This window comes from Sinohyriopsis cumingii, unplaced genomic scaffold (assembly GCF_028554795.1).
Source record: "Sinohyriopsis cumingii isolate HCF-2022 unplaced genomic scaffold, ASM2855479v2 utg001110l, whole genome shotgun sequence".
In the NCBI taxonomy this organism is placed as follows: Eukaryota; Metazoa; Mollusca; class Bivalvia; order Unionida; family Unionidae; genus Sinohyriopsis; species Sinohyriopsis cumingii.
Window position 1 is genome coordinate 1927772 of NW_028315961.1, and position 21881 is coordinate 1949652.

Below are 21881 nucleotides of genomic sequence, written 5' to 3' on the forward strand. Positions count from 1 at the left end.
CCCACTCCCTATTTAAGCTGCATTGAAAACAATGTGCACTATGTCATCAAGTTTGAAATTGAGGTGATTTGGAAGGTATGAAGTTAATCCCTTGTAAATTAATTCAGTGTTGCATAGTTTACATTTCACCTTTTTTTGTTTCTTTTACAAAATTCTGCCAAACTTGCTAAGAAAACAAGATGAATATTCTAATACCAGTTTTTTACTAAAACATTTGCTAAAATGTATTTTGTTTTGAAAGTTTAGATATTTGTTTCAGGTCTAGAAACTTGTCAAAGACATGACATGGGAATAATGTGTTATCTGATATTGGGCAGAATTTGCCTACTAATCTTGCATCTAGAATAGACCCTGGGTGAGAACCACATGGAGGTGAAGGGAGCTGATAGATTGCTTATGAAGTGATAAAGAGTATAGTTTAATGATAAGCAGTGTTTAGTTTCTCTTTGTCAGAGTTTATGTAAAAAATCTGGATGCATCTTGATCATTTTGTAATTATATGAAAAGTAGATTTCATACTGTAAACCTGTTTTCATATTTTGCATCAGTGAGTTTGGTTAAGTTTGTTTTGGTATTTAATATGTACTTGACACTTTGCCTATAAAACAAAGAAACTTTATGTGTTATAACTGATGAGTGCTACACAACAATATCAAAACCAGGTCACTCCGACCTGATTTACATGTTTTAGTGCATTTGATTAGAATCTAAAGAATCAAATTTACCACAATGTCCAGTGTATGTTCGTTCATCTGGAGTTTATGTCAGAAACAGAATATTCGTTAAGCAAAAAATAACATATCAACAAGAGTTGACATTTGTACTTGTATGTTGATTTTACACATCAGCCATAACATGGTGATCCATAACTTTTTAACTGTGACCTTGAAATTGAATCCACATTAAAATTTTGACCCTCAGAGAAAAATTGCAAACTGAATCCTTGTTTATTACCGACTTACACTAAAAAGAATTGGCAAGATAGGATGTTCCATGGAACCTTTATTATTTGATAAAATAAAGTGGTATTTTGTGAATTTAGCCTCTGCTTTCTATATTATAGCATAGATGTTACATGCACACAGGGCAGACTCTTTCAGTATGTAAATGACGCTTATCCGGAGCCACCAAACTGTGTATGAAGTTGAAAAAGTTTCAGAATCAGAAGAAACTATGATTATGCCTTTTTTCTCTAAGGGATATAAAGAAAGGGGAGGAACTGGTTTATGACAATGGGGATGAAACAAGAAATCTGTGGTGGAGGAAGAAGGTATGTTCTGAGGTTATCAATAATATTTATTATACAACAGTTAGTGCATATTGACATTCTTAATTTGTGAAAGCTGTTTTGTCAGGGCTTCACTTTGAGCCACATGTTGATGTACTTGCTAGAGTCCAAAGAGTTTGTAAAAGCTTTTTCCCCTATGGTATCACTTTAACAGCAACGCTGATGATGGCATCATCATTTTATCATCATTTTTAAAGTAACTGTTTGTTCACATTTATAAAAATAAACTCTTACATGCCACATGAAAATCTCTCATTAATTTTCTGAAGTTTTAAGAAATTTCTGAGTGCATTTATAATTGCAGAATGAAAACCCAGTATTATGTATATGTCTTTAATCAAAGCAACATAAATATTTTGTCTTGTTTTTGTTGGCCAGTTTCATTGTATTTCCATTTCTTTATGCCCCACCATGAATGTGGAAGAAGCATATGGTGTTACCCGTGTCTGTTCATCCATCCATCTGTCAGACAATTGTTAAGTTTTGTACCTATGTCATTTTCTCAAGAATTAGGGTCCAACAAAGGGGTGGTTTTGCATTCATGTTCATTGAACTTACTTGTATATTTTGTTTTTTTTTTTTAATGTAGAAAAACCGAGGAAAGAATAATGAGATGCTCGCAAATTATAGGTAACTGCTGGAGCTTTTTGTCGAGCCACTTTGGCTGAAGCTTGAATAAGCATTCACTTTGGTGGCCATATGTCTGTCCACACCCTAGATTAATCTCAATGTTAAATTATAGATTAACTTCACTATAAGTGTTTTTACTTTGTTAAATAAAAGGTGAGCTCGACAAAAAGGGATCTTTTGGTTTTGTTTTTGTTGTTTTCTTTTTAATATTTATTTTTAAAATATTTGCAGCTGCACTGGTAAAGGCAAAACTTTATGAAAGATAGCTATTTGATTTACCACAAAGCAGTTTCTTCACTTTTTTGTTGTTGGCCAGATTGCAAAGCAGGTTCCAACCTACATATTGATGGTCTCTGTTAGTCCGACACATGGGAACATTTTGCATTTCAAGTTCTATTTTGCTGATAAAATATATCTGTGAGTAATGCAACATCATCCTAAAAATAAGTCACACTGACCTATATTTCATGTTACGCTTATCATGATTAACCTTTGTCTTAAATTTCATGTCTTGATTATGTTTCATAATAACCAGTGGCATTAAAATGGTTTGGGGATGTGTTTATACAACATAGAATTGGTCACTCTGTAACCGATATTCAGACTTTTTTTACCCTGGTTTCTTGTTGCATTTTCAGTTTTTCTTTCCACTTTTTCAAGGTAAAGTCATTTAACAGGATGAGATTGTTCATTTCAATTACTTCAGAACATTTGATTATGATGAAACACACTTCGCAGTCCAACCATACTATTATCAGTGGTTTTCTTTATTGTTCATGCAGTTAATTTTCTTCCATGGCAAATGTCACAGAAAGGTAGATCATGATATGCAGGTATCATTCCATTGTATTTCTTGCATTTGGTGGTAAAATATTGTTTCTGCTTTTTTGTTAAAGCAACCACCTTTAAGGCTGCCTTCCCTTGCAAAAGCTCTAAAATTATAATAATGATATGACATGATCATAATGGTGCTCCCCATCAAGAATAATGAAAACATTCTAAAAGGGGCCTTTATTGTCACATTGGTGACTTCCAGCATGTACTATCATGCACACATAATCACACTGGCAAAACAGGCACTGCATCATGGGAAAACAAGATGTCAAGTGTATGCTATCACTTGTCCCCTGAGTGTCAATTTCAGGCAATTTTTCTGACCTAAAATCAGTTCTACCTTGGAAAATGTAATAGTCCCAATGCAGAGTGAGAGTACAGTGCATGTTTACAATCTGGGAAAAGGGAGTCTCGTTTTATAAAATATCCTTGTAACTGAGTGTAACCAACACTATTTTTAGGCTAAAATGGTCATTCTAGGTGGACTTTGGTGGTTAGGCATTCACTTTAAATAGAAATGAGCAACAAAGAACTTGATGGTCATATTAGTTTTAAATTTATGTACCACCAGAGAAAATCATAGCCTTTTGGGGGGAATGCAGTTTTTATCGGAAATATTGTAAGGATTTTATAATTTTTACATTTATCTTTTATTTTATATACCTTTTACAAAGTTTTAGCATTACCTTTTTATCTTTTATACTGTTTACATGTTTCTGGACAGGTTGGTCCAAGCTGTTTTATTTTATTTATTTTGTTGCATTTCTTTATTATTGTTATATAACTTTTAAATAGGCACCATGTGGTCAATGTTGTGCTGACATGCCCTAAACCATAAACAATACATACATAAATACCTGACAGATGAGATGAATCTACAGCATTAATGAAATTTGACCTCAGGCTGGTACTCGCCATTTGCATTGCTTGGCACATGACTACCCAAATCTCACAGCCAATATGTCCATGGCATCAAAATTTATTATGGTCATCTCGATACATACAGACATGCCTACCAAATTTTATTTGTTTATCTTAAGTGGGTTTTGCATGAGCTAATCAGTATATTATACCCCCAATTTTGAATTTTAAAAGAGATATTTATCTAGTGAGATGGATACCTCTTTTCAGGTCATTATTTTCTTAAATAGGTAATTGAAATAGTTTATATGCTGAATTTGTTGACATAAAAGAGGGAAAATGTTTTGAAAATGATCCAGTGGAGATCTGTAAAGTTCATTTAAAATGGTTAGCATGGTGCTTAGTTTATGATATTGCATGCAAGCGAATATTTTATAAATTTCCTTTAACTGCTTTAACATGTTTATTATAAACATTTTGATCACCCTTATAATTGGCTGATTACTTTTGTGAATTTCAGTCTCTGATGATGATCCATTTGATCTAGACAAAACATATATTCCTGATGCAAGTAGTGGTAAGTTGGTTCTTCAGAGACAAGATGTGCTCAGAAGTTTCAGTCTCTTAGTTTCTATATCTTTTCAGTATAAATAACTAATAAAAGGTATTCTCAGCTGGTGTTGAAACTATTCCTACTGCAGGGTCCAACAAATTTCATTTCAGGAACATCTTTAAAGAGCTAAAGTCACAACCTTTCATCTTGAAACTTGTAATCATTGTCAAGGCTTTTTTATACTACAAGACTGAATATATGCCAGCCATTTCAATGTACATGAACATATGTCAGCAACACTGTACTTCACAAGGGTATTACACACAGGAGAGTTTGAACTATTCAAGATCTAACACAGGCCTAGCTGATTGGGTCAGCTCAAGTTATTTAATGCATGTGCCATAAGGCAGAGTGTATTATGTTATGTTATCCACCTGTTACAATTTTGGTTTCTGCACAATAAGTTTAGTTGTCCACATTCAAGAGTTGCCAACTTTTGTGGATAACTTATGCTTGGGGTAAGGGGGAACCCTATCGATTTCAGGTTCAAAAGCTTAAATGTCAAGATTACTGACTGAAAAAAGGAAAATGGTTTCTGAACAATAAGCCAAGTTCTCCAGTTGCCAGACTCTGTGGATGGCTGGCACTTGGGATAAGAAAGAACTGTATCGATTTCAGGGTCCAAAAGTCACGATCATTTTGACTGAGACAAGAAAAATGGTTTCTGAACAGTTACTTAAGATCTCCATCATCTATGGTTACCAAACTTTGGGTATGGCTTGCACTTGGCGTAAGGAAAAACCTATTAATTTTCAAATCAAAAGGACAAAAATCATGGTCACTGTGACATAAAGAAGAAAATTAGTTTTTTCATAGTAACATAGTAACATTAGTTCTACATGACATACCTCAACAAAATGTTTTGGACAGCTTGCACTTAGTGTAAGGAAGAAGGTTATTGATTTTGGGGTCTGAAATTCAAACTCAGGGTCACTCTGACTGAAAAAGAAAAGTGGTTTCTGCACAAATATTTAAGTTAACGATATAGACTATTAAACATGGGGTGGGTACATAATGTGTTGTTCAAAGTACTCTTTTTAAATACTGTCAATGAGCATATAGTGTTATCCCTGTTTATCCCAAAGTATGTATGTCCTGAATTTAATTTAAATAATTAGGGTTGAAATACACTCAGTGTGTGTAATATAGGGTTGAAATACACTCAGTGTGTGTAATATAGGGTTGAAATACACTCAGTGTGTGTAATATAGGGTTGAAATACACTCAGTGTGTGTAATATAGGGTTGAAATACACTCAGTGTGTGTAATATAGGGTTGAAATACACTCAGTGTGTGTAATATAGGGTTGAAATACACTCAGTGTGTGTAATATAGGGTTGAAATACACTCAGTGTGTGTAATATAGGGTTGAAATACACTCAGTGTGTGTAATATAGGGTGTAAAGGTTTTTCTTTGATAGGTCTTGTTTAATAAACGATCTCTTGTACATTTCAGATTAAGTTTCTGACAGCATTACATCAAGCAACCAATCAACGTGTATCAACATGCTAAGTAGTAAGTATAGAAACATTGCATAATTGATTAACATTTGAAAACTTTTTTTTAAAAGTTTTTTTTCCACTTCAAGATCTATACAACATTTACACTTCTTTATTTCAGGGCATACAATTTTATTCTCTCGAACTCAAAACACTATATGCTGGTACACACCTTATAAATATATGGCATACCACAGGGTCTGTTCTAGGATGTGCAGATTGCAAGATTCATACAAATTACAATGCATCATGCCAAAAAATTAACTGAATGTGCAATAATTGTTCATTTTATTTTGCAAGGCATACCTTGTTTACTTAAATAAATATCTCCAGTATTTAGAAAATTCCCCCATAGATTTAAATTTGGATGGGGGTGTGTTCAAACCAAACTTTTCAGTTATAGCATATTTAGAAACTATTTCTCTTAATTTGCAGTTTCCCAATTTCTCAAACACTTGTTTTGTACATTAAAAATATAGGGTTACATAATGTATCTTGATGCATCTTTGTATTATCTGAATAAGACAGTAATGATGCCATCAGTCAGTAAGAGTGTGCAAATCATACAGAAATGACCATATATCGTGCAGGTTGAATTTAGGTATGCATAGGTACCCCTTATTAAAACTTGAATTTACACAAAACAACTCTTATTAGCCAAAATATTTAAACATGGTCATAAACTTTAATTCATTACATGACATGGCATTTTGAGAAATTTGTCTGATATTGTCTTCCCTCCTAGTAGATTATACTTCACTGAACCAGAAATCTATCAAAGAATAAACAGTTGGCTTTTGGCCTTGCATAAGCCAAATGAGCAAAGCCTAAATAAATAGTGGATCTTTAACATTTATTTACAGCTTACTGTCTAGATATGTCTGATGAAATCAGCATTTCTCCTCATTTGGATCTCCAAAGGTGAAATAACCAGTGATATAGCCAACATGCATACAAGGAATACACCAAATGCCCCTGCTCCCCCATATGACATTACCACCAGCTGGTATGTTTGAGCTTTAAATGACATCTGTAACTTCCTAGACTTATGCTCTATTTTGGTATTGGAGTCAGTAAGACAATTTTCAGTTGTTCCAGCTGTCCATAGGGACCATTCCTAACATACCCTCAGTGAACCTGGGGTATGCTGAAAATCTTGAATACATTCAAGGCCACTAAATGACTAATCACATGTTCCTGTTGTAATACTGTTGCCTTGGGGGTATTATGTTGAAAGATTACTTATTTATCAGTAGTAGTTTTGTCTTTACCAGTTACTTTAAAATTACCTGTCAAATTTAATGGAGGGCATCTTTATTGTGTTTGGCTTGTAAAAACATATATGGATTGTGGACCTTGAGAATTTCATTATGGTTTGTGTTACAGATATGTCTGATACAGTCACCATCTCTGCTGTTTCATACACCCCAGCAAATGAAGTTGACCCCTTAAGTGACCCTTCAAACATCCCTCCAAGTGATACTGATAGCAGTCCAACAAATAGCACTACCAGTGCCCTCCCATGTGAAGGGGCATACATTCCAACAGGGACTGCAAACCAAGCTGCTTCAGCTGACACTGCTAGTGCCCCTCTCAGTGACATGACTAATGTGACCAGTGAAGCAGGTATATGTTTTAAGAGTAAATAAATTGTTTCAACTATATTTTCACTTTTAAACCTGTACTAAGGTTTAAGTGTGGATGAATCTTGAGGTAAACATTTGTCACACTTCCAGAGTTATTTACTGCTATAATTTCACTGTAGTTGCTGGGAAATATTTTACAAACATGTCAGCTTTAGTTCAGGGTATCTATTTTATGGGCTGTCATTTTCCTTGAAGATATAGTTTGCCTTTCATTCCATTCAGTTATTAAGTTCCACAGTTCTATCACTGAAGTGCTTGAGAATGCTCTTTGGCATAAATTTCAGCATCTGTAGGATGAGTGAGGTCAAATTATACCCCAGTTCTATTCAATTATTAGACTTTTTAGCAATATTACTGAAGTGCTTGAGAAGGCTTTATGGCACTAAATTTTAGTATCAGTAAGGTGAGCAAGGTCAAGCTTGCAAGTGTGATTCCATGATGAACTGTTGACAAGTAAATAAAATAATGCCTATGTGATATATGATCACTCTGAATAATAGATGAGATAGTCCTGATAGAAATGATTTGGTTGACTTTGGTATTTTACAGCACAGAAACACAGGTTATTTACTGCTGAGGCAGTTGGAGTAAAGTGCCTAACCAAAGGACACCATGGTACTCAAACCTGAACCTGTTTGGTTGCCAATCTGGCACACTAACCTTGTACTAGTCACTGCAGCTCCTGCCTCAGTCAGTCAACTCTTTTGACATACAGGAGGATGTATTGGGTATATTCTACATCTCTGAGCACACAAAGGGGAAGGAGTCTAATAGAAATTAAAATATGCCAGTTTGTGAAAAATATAGTTTGGGTGCAGATGGGTCAGCTGATTAGAGGATCAACAAGGCTAAAAACAACCAAATAACATACTTTGCAAAGTTCTTCGAACTGTGTGTTAGACATTCCAGCTGTCAGTGTCACGATGACAAATACTGGACAACTGGCTAAATTGATGGACAGGTCACTTTTGTACTGATCGACATCTGTCAGGGTAAACATGTTTGCATTCCATAACTGGGTCAGTGCAACAGGCAGCTTGCTGTCTTTTAAACTTGTTTTCAGACCATATTAGATATTATGAAACTAAAATAACTAGGACTATCTATATGATTCACCCTGAGAAGATTAAGTCCCACATAGTAAAATATTGATCAAGAAAGGCCTAAGTATTCTTTACAAACCTTTTAGTTAAAAATAATGTTGCCTTTGCTAACACAAATCACACTTCTGAACTTCTCAAATGCATGTTTTCCAAGTTGGCTGTAATAGTACATGTTGTTTTGCTACACCTTATCGAAAATTGGTCTGACTTAACAGAAATATTGACTGTCTACTGAAATGGTTTTGTTTTAGGTCTGTTTGGTTAGAAAAAAATTGCAGCTCAGCAGCCCTGGTTGGTATCAATTTCATTTTGGACATATGGCAATTTCTTTTGGTCATCATTAAAATAAAAATCCATGTTATGCCTGCAGAGGGAGAAAAAATAACATTATATAATACCAACCTCTATATCTCATGGCATTGGTTTTTCTTTTTCTTTTTCTTTTCACATTTTCGTTGTGTCCAATGTGAGCGCAAATTCAAAACGAAAGGAGGTTTCTCCAACCATGTAAAGTCTCACACAAAAAGTAATTTTTAACAAACCTCTAATGAAGTTGAAAAAATTGATAATTTTTAACTTTTTTACTAAGGGTCAATGTTTTTTTGTGGACGATAGGGAATATTTAATGGTGCCTTTCCTTTTGTTCATTTCATTCTTTTAACCGTCTGTCCCAGTTTCATTTCTGTGCATTAATTTCCTTAATTATGGCTGGAGCTTTAATTAATCTAGTAGTTAGCTTGAAATTGATGGCCAGGTTAGATTTTCAGGTTACACATCCATATTTAACTTTTTTAAAGCCCCAGATTGTCTAACCCACTCACTTTCGCAAGATCTTCTGTTATCATCATTGGATTTAATTCAGATTAGGTGGGTATGCAGTTTGATATTAATGAGACTTGGACTGGGTTTGATTGTCAGCTCTCTGCATTATTATTTGGTGAAGTGATAGCCACTGAGTATCTGACCTACCCACCTTTGTTTCTCAACAGTAACTCTTAATTATTATCTTTGGATCACAACCCAACTTGGTATACAGCTTGATACCAATCAGACTTGTAAAGAAATTTACTGTCAATGTTTTAACACGTCATTCATTACTTTATAGTAGTTATTGCCACCTGTTTTGTTTTGACCCAATTTTAGATTTAAGTCAGTTGTGATACTGAGCATTGTATCAAGAAGGTTTAAATGACCAGAGTACACTGTGTGTTATTCATAATTTAGCTTCATATAATCTAATTTGAAACAAGTGATCCTTGATAGAACTCTTTCCATTATGGCCTTTGAAAACGGGTATGTGTTTGGGGAGTAGAGGGACATCAGTTACTTGAATTTGATTGTTCCCATAGTTGGATAATTGGATGAGTACCTGTTCATTGTTGCCCTATGTTAGTGTAGGACATTCCCTAAGCACCATTAGCTGAGTAATTTAACCACCTAAATCTGTCAGAGCAACCAGTTACCCTGTACCCCTGTTGGGGACAACCAAATCCCTCATGTTACTTTAAAATCTTTATCTGCTACTTCCAGTTTAATGGAATGCCTTTTATATATTTATGTACACCCTACCATATGCAGTGCACACCACATAAGAACTTTGCTTACGATATGCGCTAAATTTTCATGAAAGAATGTGATCAAAGGGCAGGGTCATTAGTTCTCAATGGGTGAACCTGTACTAGAGTGCAAACCCTTCCTGTCTACTGGCATTGGAATACATTTATGTCAAGTGTATCAACTTCCAACTGGCAAGGCAAGAGTTTTTTATGTGAACTAAGATGAATAAATTTAATGGTGATGTACCACCAGAGAAAATCATAGATTGTGGGGGGGGAAGATATATAACAAGTTTTGATCCTATAATGTAAGGATTTTATAATTTAAAAAATTCCTTTATCTTTTATTTACCTTTTACAAAGTTGTAACACTACTCTTTATCTTTTATCTTATTTACATGTTTTTGGACAGGTTTGTCTGTCATTTTATTTTATTTATCTTTTGCAATTCTTTGTTATTCATTTAGAACTTACTTTTAAATTGGCACCATGTATCCATTACTGTGCTGACAAGCCCTAAACCATATACAGTCAAACCCACTTATCTCGACCTCGGTTATCTCGACAACCCGCTTATGTCGAGCGTTTTGGTCCGGTCCCGAAAAAATTCTTCTTTGTTATGCTATTTTTTACCCGCTTATCTCGACCTCTGTTAAGTCGATAACCCGGTTATGTCGGGCATAAGTTTTGGTCCGAAGTAACATGTGGACCCGCTTAATTCGACGAAATGCAACTTTTTAACGTCAATCTCACAGAAATTGTACAAGAAATAGTCAGCAAAAGCGATCGATTTGTAGAAAATATGAAGTAATATCAGTCTGCTTTTGTTTACTCTGGTGCTGATCTGTAACGAACGATTCAAAAGCACTTACGTTTTCATACATATACTCGGCACCGTCGACACTTGCCAGAAACAATTTCATTTTTTTAATGCATTCAGCCATTTCACTGTAGCTTGGGATAGTGATAGGCTGATCATCATCATCATCATCATCATCTTGCTTGCATGATTGTATCTGCTTCGTTGTCACCGATTGGATTATTTCCTCATCAGTAAGTTCACCATAGGCATTGGCATCATCATCCACGTGAACATAATTAGAAAATTCATCCCGAGCAATGCCTATGGAGTCCGCAATCTCATCAGCCATCGCTTCAAGACCTATTTCTGATTGAGGCTCTTTAATTTCTTGTGCAATTAAACACTGCTGGTGAAATTCTTCATCAGAAATTTCCGGAAAAATACAATGGAACCAGCAGTTTTGAATGGTTTTCGGCGATACACTGTTCCAAGCTGCACGGGCATACATGATGGCGTCTAGCAGAGTTGGTTTATAGGATCGCTTTTCCTCATTTGCACTCACAGTCAATGTACATGTACATGTACATGTATTTTCAAAAACATTTATTGATCTTTATCTGCGAGATACTGTCATATATTAACCTGGATATAATACAATCTTGGTTATTTTGCACCTGACACCGCGTTATGTGTGAATGGCGGGTGCCTGAAAGCAATCGGTGGATGTTTCTCTCTCACTCTCTCGTTTGTGATTTTCTTTGATCCATTTTTCAATCTGATAACATATTCAAACCTCTGAGTACAACCAAACATGATTTGTTTTTCAATATTCACATCAATTATAAAAATGCGTCGTGTGTTATCTGACATAAGTGATGCACACTACAGTAATGGATGCATACGCTACATGTGATATAAGGAGTTCATAGATATATTTTTTCTTTAATAAATTACTTATGATGATAAAAAAGGAATAAATGATAACAACACCAGGTTAGTTCATTTCATTTTATTATCAATTAAGCGTTTTGTTTATTTTATTGTAACATGCAGTGGGAGGGGATTCCAGTAAACACCAGCAAGAGACAGGAGTAATGCTCAAGGACATTTTTAAAATTACCGGTTTTTATGAACCCGGATATCTCGGGACCCGGTTATGTCGACGATTTTTTTACACCCCCGACGTAATCGAGATAACCGGGTTTGACTGTACATACATACATCCATACATACATGCATGCCTACATTACTTTCTGAAAGACATATCATTTTTGTATATCCTCCAATTATCCAATATATAGTATTCCTCTAAAGCTGTTGATGGGAGGCATGGAATACGACTTTAGTTAGACAACCTTAAATGAAATAAATTTTGCATATAAAAAGGAGATCTATTACTATACCCACAGTATAGCAGTAAATGTGTAACACTAAATGGCCCAGTAGTCATGGGGTGCTGTACTTATTGAATTACTGTGTCCCCAGATCATTCAGTATAGGCTGTAAATTGTTAAATTGTCATATGTCCCCCATCTATTTAGTGTCTTATACACTAGCGTGGTTTGCACAACCTTGAACAATCCTTGCATCTGAGGAGTTACTTTAAAAACTGCTTGAATTTGTAGCTCCTTGAATTATGTGAGGGAATACAAAACATCAGTATTGTATAAAATATATCAGTTTCTTAATGCAAGACTTTTGTTTACTTGCTTTCCAAAAGTAATGAAATGGGATAAAATTGTGAGTATCAGATCAAATAACAGTTGCTAGATGGTGTAAAGTCACTTTGCAGTAGTGCCTTGCTAATTACATTTATAAAAGGATAACTAATTTATTAAGAATGTGGCCCAACTAGCAATGAGCTGTATGCAGTTCAGAATTGGTGCATGACCCATTTTCTGTAAGATAAAGTACTCCGCAAAAACTTTTGGAAGTCCTGACATTTTTGAAAGTCCTTGCAAAGTCCTTAGAAAAAGCTCACCTGGGCTATCTAAACAATAACAGATAAGCATACAGGCACAGAAAGATGCATGCACATTTACACACAGAGATAGAGTTCAGTATCCAGTATATTATATTGAATTGCCATGTCCCCCAACCATCCAGTATATATATATTGAATTACTATGTATCTCAATCATCTATTGTATATATACTGAATTGCCATGTCCCCCAACCATCCAGTATATATACTGAATTGCCATGTCACCCAACCATCCAGTATATATACAGAATTGCCATGTCCCCCAACCATCCAGTATATATATTGAATTATCATGTATCTCAATCATCTGTTGTATATATACTGAATTGCCATGTCCCCCAACCATCCAGTATATATATATATATTTATATATATATATATATATATATATATATATATATATATATATATATATATATATATATATATATATATATTGAATTGCGATGTCTACCAACCCTCCAGTATAGTACTGTAATTGTACTTCTGTATACAGATATTTAAAAATTATGAGACTGATCATGATGTATGCCAATAAACTTAATCTAATGCTTTTTTTAGTGGCTTTATACACATGCGGACAAATTGACACAACCACTGATAAGGCACACAAATTTTTTACCACCATTGGGGCACGTCAGGCACTTTTCAAAAGGAAATTTGTTGATGGACAGGTACTGTAAGATTTGAAAATTGAGCTTGTTTGAACAAGATTTAAATATGTTTTGTTGTAATTTTATTTTGTAGAATTTTATTGTGTATTTTGCTTGCAGCAGAGAAAAGCTTTCTCTAAACTGTACTGCAGAAACACCAAAAGATACCAATAATAATTTAAACATTTATCAAAATTTATTTGTAATTTCTTAATATGCATTCATTGTGCTTTTTTGGTTCATAGAAAATCAAAATCATTTGTATACACCTGTCCTCAAGGCATTGTTTATCCACCTGTTAATATTTGCTAGTCTGACCCATAACTTTGTAACTGTTGGATAAATTTTCATGAAGCTTTGCTCATGTATATATCATGACCAGTCAGACTTTGTGTGTCATGTACCATAGTCAGGCCCAGCCTGTAGGTCAAGATCAAGGGAAAATGTAACTCTGTAACTTTTTTGTATCTTTGTCCAGAATTCAACGTTTGCACACCTGCCAACTCATGATTTTATCATACGGTTTACTGAAAATACCCCTAAATTATAGATTTGTGGAACAATAGCCAAAACTTTTAAAATACTATTGTTGCAGTCAAATCTAAATATTGGCTTGTCTAGATTTGGTCCAGATCACACTGGAGTTGGTCAGTGAAACAGACTAAACTTTACATGGTGTATTTTAGACACTTTAATCAACCAAATTCCCACAACCAGCAAAACTTTTTCATATACTTTATAGCATGATTTGTAAGCTGTCCATCGAGTGAAAACATGTTGAAATTGAAGGGTACAATCAAACCTCTTAACAAGTCCAAATACTTGGTACAAAAGTATAGAAAATAATATTCAGATACTTTGTCAAGCATGGATGGAAAGATGATTACTGCTACTGCAAGAATGAAAAATACAAACACACAAAGATCACATCAAGTTGATCCATCAAGAAGTCATTGACTGCCATGTGGTTTGTAGATGCAGTTTCTGAAACTGAACTGCATGTCATTTAGGCTGAAGTGTTTAATGTAATATTGCTTTCCCTTCATTGGTCTACACTTCTCAACTTTTCCAAAGCATATTTTCTGCATTGACAATAGCAGTACATGATACTTTGTTGCACCTTACTAAAACTTAGTCTAACTTGGAGAAAATATTGGCTGCCTTACTGAGATACATTTAGTATTGGCAGGTCTGCTTTTCTACCACTGAAGATATTTTAATGAAACTAGCCAATTATAAATCATAACTAGATGGTGTGTCAGGTACCATAGCCATGCCCCCTGTCTCAAGGGCAAGTTCACTGCAAGGGAAATATAAATTTGCAACTGATAATCTATGTCTGGAATATAACATTGTAGCCACTGAAGATATTATAATGAAACCTTTGCCAGTTATGTATCATGTATAGATGGTATGTCACATACCTTAGCTATGACCTCTGCCTCAAGGTAAAGATCAAATGCAACTCTGACTTGTATCCTTGTCCACACTATAACTTTGAACTACTTCGTATATTGCAATAAAATCTTGAACATGTCATATATTATGACTAGACTGTGTTACATACCATTGCCATGACCCCTACCTCAAGGTGAAGGTTACTGCAAGGGAGAATATATACTAATGACCTGTCTTCATGTATTGATGTGTAGGTAGAACTGTTGAACCAGTGAAGATATTTGAATGAAATTTTAGCCTGTTATTTAAAAATGGTCTTACATTGTTTTGTGCATTCAGTCATACCACTCTTCCTTTCAAGGTCAAGGTCACAACAAAGAATAATGTAAGCCAGTTGCTAGTTTCCAGGCTGTCACTTTTAACCCCTACAGATATTCTGATGAAACTTTACCCAGGTTCACACCGTATCATACCAGAGTCTAATCCCTAGCTCAAAGTTCAAAGTTGGGGAAAAAACTCACAAGGTGTGCATGTCATGTGTTGTTTGTGGTGTTCTTGTTGTTATTTTATTTTTTTGTTGTACATTGTAAATTTTGATAACTGTAATATAAACTGTTCAGATGCTCTGGTCCTGGTGTATCTCAACGATTTTTTTACCCTGTAAAACTTGAAACAAACGAATTTTCAACTGATACATCTACCCCCAAACTAAAGTTCTAATGCTGTAATACCATAATAGCAATAAGTCTTGAACACAAAAAATTTTTTGCATCCTAAGGCTTATATGCAGGTAAAATATATACAAGTTTTGGTGTCCCAAAACTTGTTGACACAGAAAAAAATGTAAAGACAAAATTGTGAAGATACCATACACCAAAAAATCATGTTTATGTTACATGAGGTTATGATAGATAAAATATGCCAATCAATCAGTAGACAACAAAAAAGTTTGAGGTATACCAAAACTTATAGTACATGAAAAAATTGCTTTAACTTCATGTCCCAACTTTTATAGGTCATAAAAAAATACTTTTAAAAATAATTAAGGGTGTCCCAAGACTTATAATGCCCCAAGACTTACTGTCATTATGGTAATAAATCTAATTTATGAAATATGCTAAGGAACAGATAATAAACTACATCTTGATTTATAGACAAGAAATTATGCTATACAGTTCCATATAAAAACTATAAGGATTTTGATATGTTATAATTTACTGAACTCCCCACAAAAAGCTGTTGTCTAGTAGAAACAAGAAAAGATCAAAAAGATGGCATCTAGGCTTGGGTTGCTTCAGCTTGTTAGCGCTATTGTTGTCATATATATGAATAAATTTTGATCAAACTTTACAAGTAGCTTCTATCAGCAAGAATATGACTGATACTCAGGGATTTGTTGGGGCAAGTTGTAGTTTACAACGTCTTTAGTTTCTATTACCTGAGCTTGTTACATTTCTAGAGGTTATGTGAAGAATTTGGACTTTGTATTTGGGCTTACATTATATTAAAGGGATCACATGTTCATTTTCAGTTTCCACTGTTTACTGCAAACCAAAGAGGCCATGCAAATTCTGTGGACAGCTCTATTCAAAACTGAAGAGACATATAATCCAGGTTCATAAAGATTGTAAGGAAGTGAAACCTATAATAGAAAATCCTAGTCAGCAAAGAGCAACTATGAGCACAATTAGGAAAGAGGGTATCTTTGAACAGAACAAGCTGCAGTGCACAAAGGAAAACCCATCATTTCAGTCTCAGAAATATTGTATGGGGAATATAGTTTGTTGTCCAAATTGTAAGGGATTTTATGCAAAGAAATTCTTCTTTAGGCATAGGGATAAATGTCTCTTGGAGAAATGTGCATTTTCAAAACCCATTCCAATGGCAATGCTAGCTACTGAAGGTGATACAGTAGATACCAGCTTTCAAGACCTGTTGAAATCTTTGAGGACAGATGAAGTAGGATCTGTATGTCAAAGAGATTTTACTATAAAGCTGATAGGAGCATGTTGGTGGGAAGAAAAAAAACAAAAACAGAAAAAACAATGGAAGTGAGAAAAAGTGTTCACTCAGACATCAGAACATTGGGAAGACTTTATGTAGAATTCAAATCTTGAGAAAAATGAATGCATAGAATTTTTAGAAATGTTTAACCGTGAAAAATGTTGTTCTCTTAAAAGAGCTATCTACAAAATAACAGACAAAGAAGATTCCAGCATCAGGCATGGCTTAAAGGAGAATATGTACTATTTACTGATGGCAAGTGCAGAAATCTTGAAAGGAGAAGCATTGCAGGGTAAACAGGGAGAAGTAAAGCAACAGAGTTGGACTACATTGTCTCAGTTTTAAAGTTGAACAGACGAACAGTTTTTGGTGATGCAAGATACATGATTACCCAAAGTAGGCATGAAAGGCTTCGATTGCCAGATAGACTACCAGAGGATGAACCCATGGAAAAGCTTCAAAAATACTCAATGCAGGTGATAACAAAACACACTGAAGGCAAATTTGATTTCATTGGAAAACATGACTTTGTAGAACTGCGCAATGCAGTTAGTTCCAGACTAACTCTTTTCAATGCTCACCGAGGTGGAGAACCCAGTTGATTGAAGATTGATCAATGGTGCAAGAGAAATCTGTGGATTACAGAGTCCCAGATGAAGAATTTGGATTATTTTTCACCAGTTGAGAGGAAAGTGTTTTGTGACATGGAGGTCACTTTCCAACAGGGAAAAGGGACACGACTTGTATTATGTTTGATACCTGGCGATTGCAAGAAGGCAATGGACATCTTCTGTGACAGAAATATTCGTATGGATGCCGGTATTTTATCAACAAATGAATTCATCTTTCCAAATACTGAGTCTTCACCACACCATGTCATTGGATGGGACTGCATAGATTACATGTGTAAAAAGGCTGGAATTGAAAATTCAGACATCAATGCCACAAACAACAGAGCTAGGTTAAGTACCATGTATGCAGCACTTGAAGTCAAACCAGAAGATAGAACCATGTTTTTACCAAAACATGGGGCATACAAAGGAAGTAAATGAAAATGTCTACCAAAGACCATTGCCAGTTATGACTATCGCCAAAGTGGGATTGCATTTGCAGAGTTTTGACAATGGTATGTACCTCTGTGTTTTAAAGGTGTAGTATTCTGGAATAAATTCAAGTGCCACTAATAATTAGTTACATGCTCTTGTTTTAATACTGGCACTTTGGTAGTATTATGGTAAAGGGTGGTTCATTTATCAGTACTAGTATTGTTTGTACCATTTACTTTAAAATTACCTGTCAAGAGACTTTGTCAAGCAAAGTTAGTTGGAGGACATCTTTGTATAGTGTTTGGTCTGCAAATGCATATATGGATTGTGGACCTTGAGAATTTCATTATGGTTTTTTTTACAGGTATGTCTGATACAGTCACCACTTTGCTGCATCTGATACCCCTGGAAATGAAATTGACCCCTTAAGTGACACTTTGAATATCCCTGCAAGTGACACAAATAGCAGTCCAACAAACAGCATTACCAGTGCCCTCCCATGTGAAGAGGCATCCATTCCAACAGGGACTGCGAACCTAGCTGCTTCAGCTGACACTGCTAGTGCCCCTCTCAGTGACATAGCTAATATGACCAATTAAGCAGGTATATGTTTTAAGTTTAAATAAATTGTTTGAACTATATCTTAACTTTTAAACCTGTTACTACTAAAGTTTAAGTGGGGTGAATCCTGATGTAAACATTTGTCACACTTCCAGAGAAATTTGCTGCTATGATTTTCAGATAACTGGGTCAGTGTGACAGGTGGCTTGCTATTTTTTAGACAATATTAAATATTATAAAACCAGAAAACTAGAAAACTGGGCTGTCTATATCTTGCAACCCAAGAAGACAAGTCCCACATGATGACATAGTAGTTGTTGTTGTTGTTGTTGGGTTTAACACCGTTTTTCAGCACACAATAGGCTATACATGGCGACCAGTACTAATGGTGGAGGAGGAACCTGGGAAATCCCGGGACAGAACCACCGACCCTCAAGAACCTACTGGCAAGCTTTCTCACATACCCACACTGGCTGAATCCGAGACTCAAACCCACGCAGACAGAGGTGAGATGGCAGTGATCCGTAACGGAGAGCACTTTAGACCACTCAGCCACTCGAGGCCCCTGATGACATAGTAAAATGTTGACAAGAAAGATGAACATTAAATATGATCTAATCTGGTTTTTCTTGATATTAAGTTAAGTATAAAACAAGAATATAACGATATGGACAGCTGACTAAAATATGATATAAAATTATGATATTTTGCTATACATGATAAATATCCATGACTGGTTTATATGTATGGGTATATTAATGGTATGCACGTGAAAATGAACTAAGATAATACTAGAAAGTCATGTTTTTGTCTATAAAATAAAAATGAAGGTTTCCCCTACAAATGTTTGAGCACAAGTTAAAATTCTGCTTGAAATATTAGCTGGGAAGCTGTTAATTATTACAAGGGTTATTAGAGAGCTGAAAAACTTGCTCAATACCCCAGCTTTTATCAAATAATCAAATAATGCCCTACTTTAAGTTGTAAAAATTGGTTCACTAAAAAGTAGGTAATAATGATCCCTGAATGGCATGCATGATGGAAAGTTATTTACCTCAAGATATACTATCATCTTCACACATGTTTTGCAAAATATGTGGAGCCAATTGTGCGGAGTAGGTCAGTGACCCACTGTTGGTGTTGAACCCATGATGACTTGAAACCACATCCCATCTTTAGAGGCTATAGATGATGAAGTATTGAAAGTATAGTCTGAACGGGAGAGCTTGAAATTAATTAACTATCTCGACATGCACAAAAAGCAGGGTTCTGATTAAGAATGCTGCAATATTTGTGGTTTTGATAAATTCAGAACGAACAGTAATCTTAACTCACTCTATTTGACTTGCATAAATGAGACTTAAGACATTTTCAGTAACATTGATTTACAAATAAATGAATTTCAGCTAATTTATTTTAATGGAATTTTAAGATTTCTCAATCACGGATTTTTTAATATGCATATAGCTGAACAAAATTGTAGAAAACAAACAAACATAACTACATTAGCAATAACCATGAGGTCAATAGAGACATGATTTTCTATTATAGGATGATTGTTTTAAGGCAGCGGTTCGCAACCTCAGGTCATGACCGAAATCATGGTCATTGAGTGTCATCAGTAGGGTTGCAAAGAGTCATCAAGTTACATGTATTTAGATCATATCATAAGCCTGAAGATTGGGGTGTCCTGTTGGTGGCCACTTTAGGGTTGCAGGTATGATATGCTTTCAAAAGAGATTTATTAGTGATGCACATTTATGAAAATAGTTAAAAGAACGTAGCTTCCATAAGGGACCAACCATTTAATTTTCAGTGGGGGTGGGTGGGCTAAGTTTTTTTATAGTCTGGTTATTTTTTGTATTTTACCTCAAGATTTTTTTTTTCATTACTATAATGGGTATAATTAGTTCTTTTTTTCATGAAGTCAGAGCAAGAATATTTCTTTCAAGCTATTTGGGGCCCATAAATATTTTATTTAAAAAAACATTCCAGGCCGTCCACTTTAAAATTAAATAATTCCAAATTGGACAGTTCCCATCTCATTATCACTAATCTGCCACAGAATCAATACAGAGTGCATGGTAATCACAGAAAATATGTAAAAAGCTCTGTTTATGGAATTCAAGTAGACTGTGTATTTCAGCAAGAAATATAAGAAGAGATACAATGCGATGTTAACAAGCCATACATTTTTAGAACATTAGTGTATTATCATTTGTTTACATTTCTGCAAAAATGAAAATATGTGCCATCAACATTATCTGATAAACTTCCACAGAATATTCCTATGGCAGACTGTTATTTGCTAGATAATGTGAATCTTTTCATGACTTTGAGCAACCATAGTTAACCCTCTTGGGATATTTTGTCAAAATTCCTCCAGACTTCATCAGCTAAATTATGTGAGATATTGCTGGTTGAATGTAGATTATCATGATTTCTTAAAGCTACTTTAAACTTCAAGAGGATATGGCTATATTGATTTTAAAGGTAAATCTTGAAAAATCTCAAGGGTTTCCCAACAACTAAAGCAGAGCATAGTAGAGTGGTGATAGGTTAGTATCCCCATTTTCTGTTAAGGGAAATACCAATTATTATTCCCACAACTAAAACAAAACATTGTAGAATGGTGATAAATCAATGTCCCTAATTTCTGTTAAGGGAAATATCTGTTAATATCCCAATGCTTTTAAAGAGAAATATCTGTTAATATCCCTATGCTTTGTAAAGTGCCATATATATTATATTATCCTTCCTGTCTGTCAGTCCATCTGTAACTGCACCTTCTTCCTAATGGCTGTTTGGAAATCCACACAACTTATTAATTATCTTGCCCATATGATGACTTTGAGCAAGAGGGCTATCATTCCTACCTCCCTCTAAATGGGTCCCAGGGAGGGATGCAGGTAAAATATTAAAAAATTGCTTATACAGTGACATTTGACCAAACTTAATATATAGGAAGAAGACACGTCATGTATGTGACAGATTTTGCATTTTAAAGTCTGGGTCACTGTCTGCGGGTGAGGGTGAGTATGGGGTGGGGTATGGAATATGCTTTATAAAGAATAGGGATTTGCAATGACAAGCCAACTAAATTGCCTTGATTTTTATGCTTTTAGTGAATCTGAATCAAAAGACTAACAAATGAAGAAAAAGGGTAACAATTCATTTTGTTTCATTTGATTTAACTTCTACCCTTGTATAACAATTTTACCAGGTACATGTATGCAGCAAGAAATATATTTAAATATTCAATTGTTATTACAGATCAAAGGTTTCACTGGGATGCCCCAACAACGAAAGTTTTAAAAGATGCATTCATTGACTGGATTGAAATACCTTATGGCTGCATCCTTCCAGGTACTGCTCATACATTGTATACATTTTGTCCAGTAC

At 34.8% G+C, this 21881-nt stretch overlaps 1 pseudogene; it reads left to right on the top strand.

Moving 5' to 3' along the window:
* The first annotated feature begins 1232 nt into the window (after nt 1-1232).
* On the top strand, nt 1233-18027 carry LOC149772840 (uncharacterized; annotated as a pseudogene).
* Nucleotides 18028-21881: the final 3854 nt, after the last annotated feature.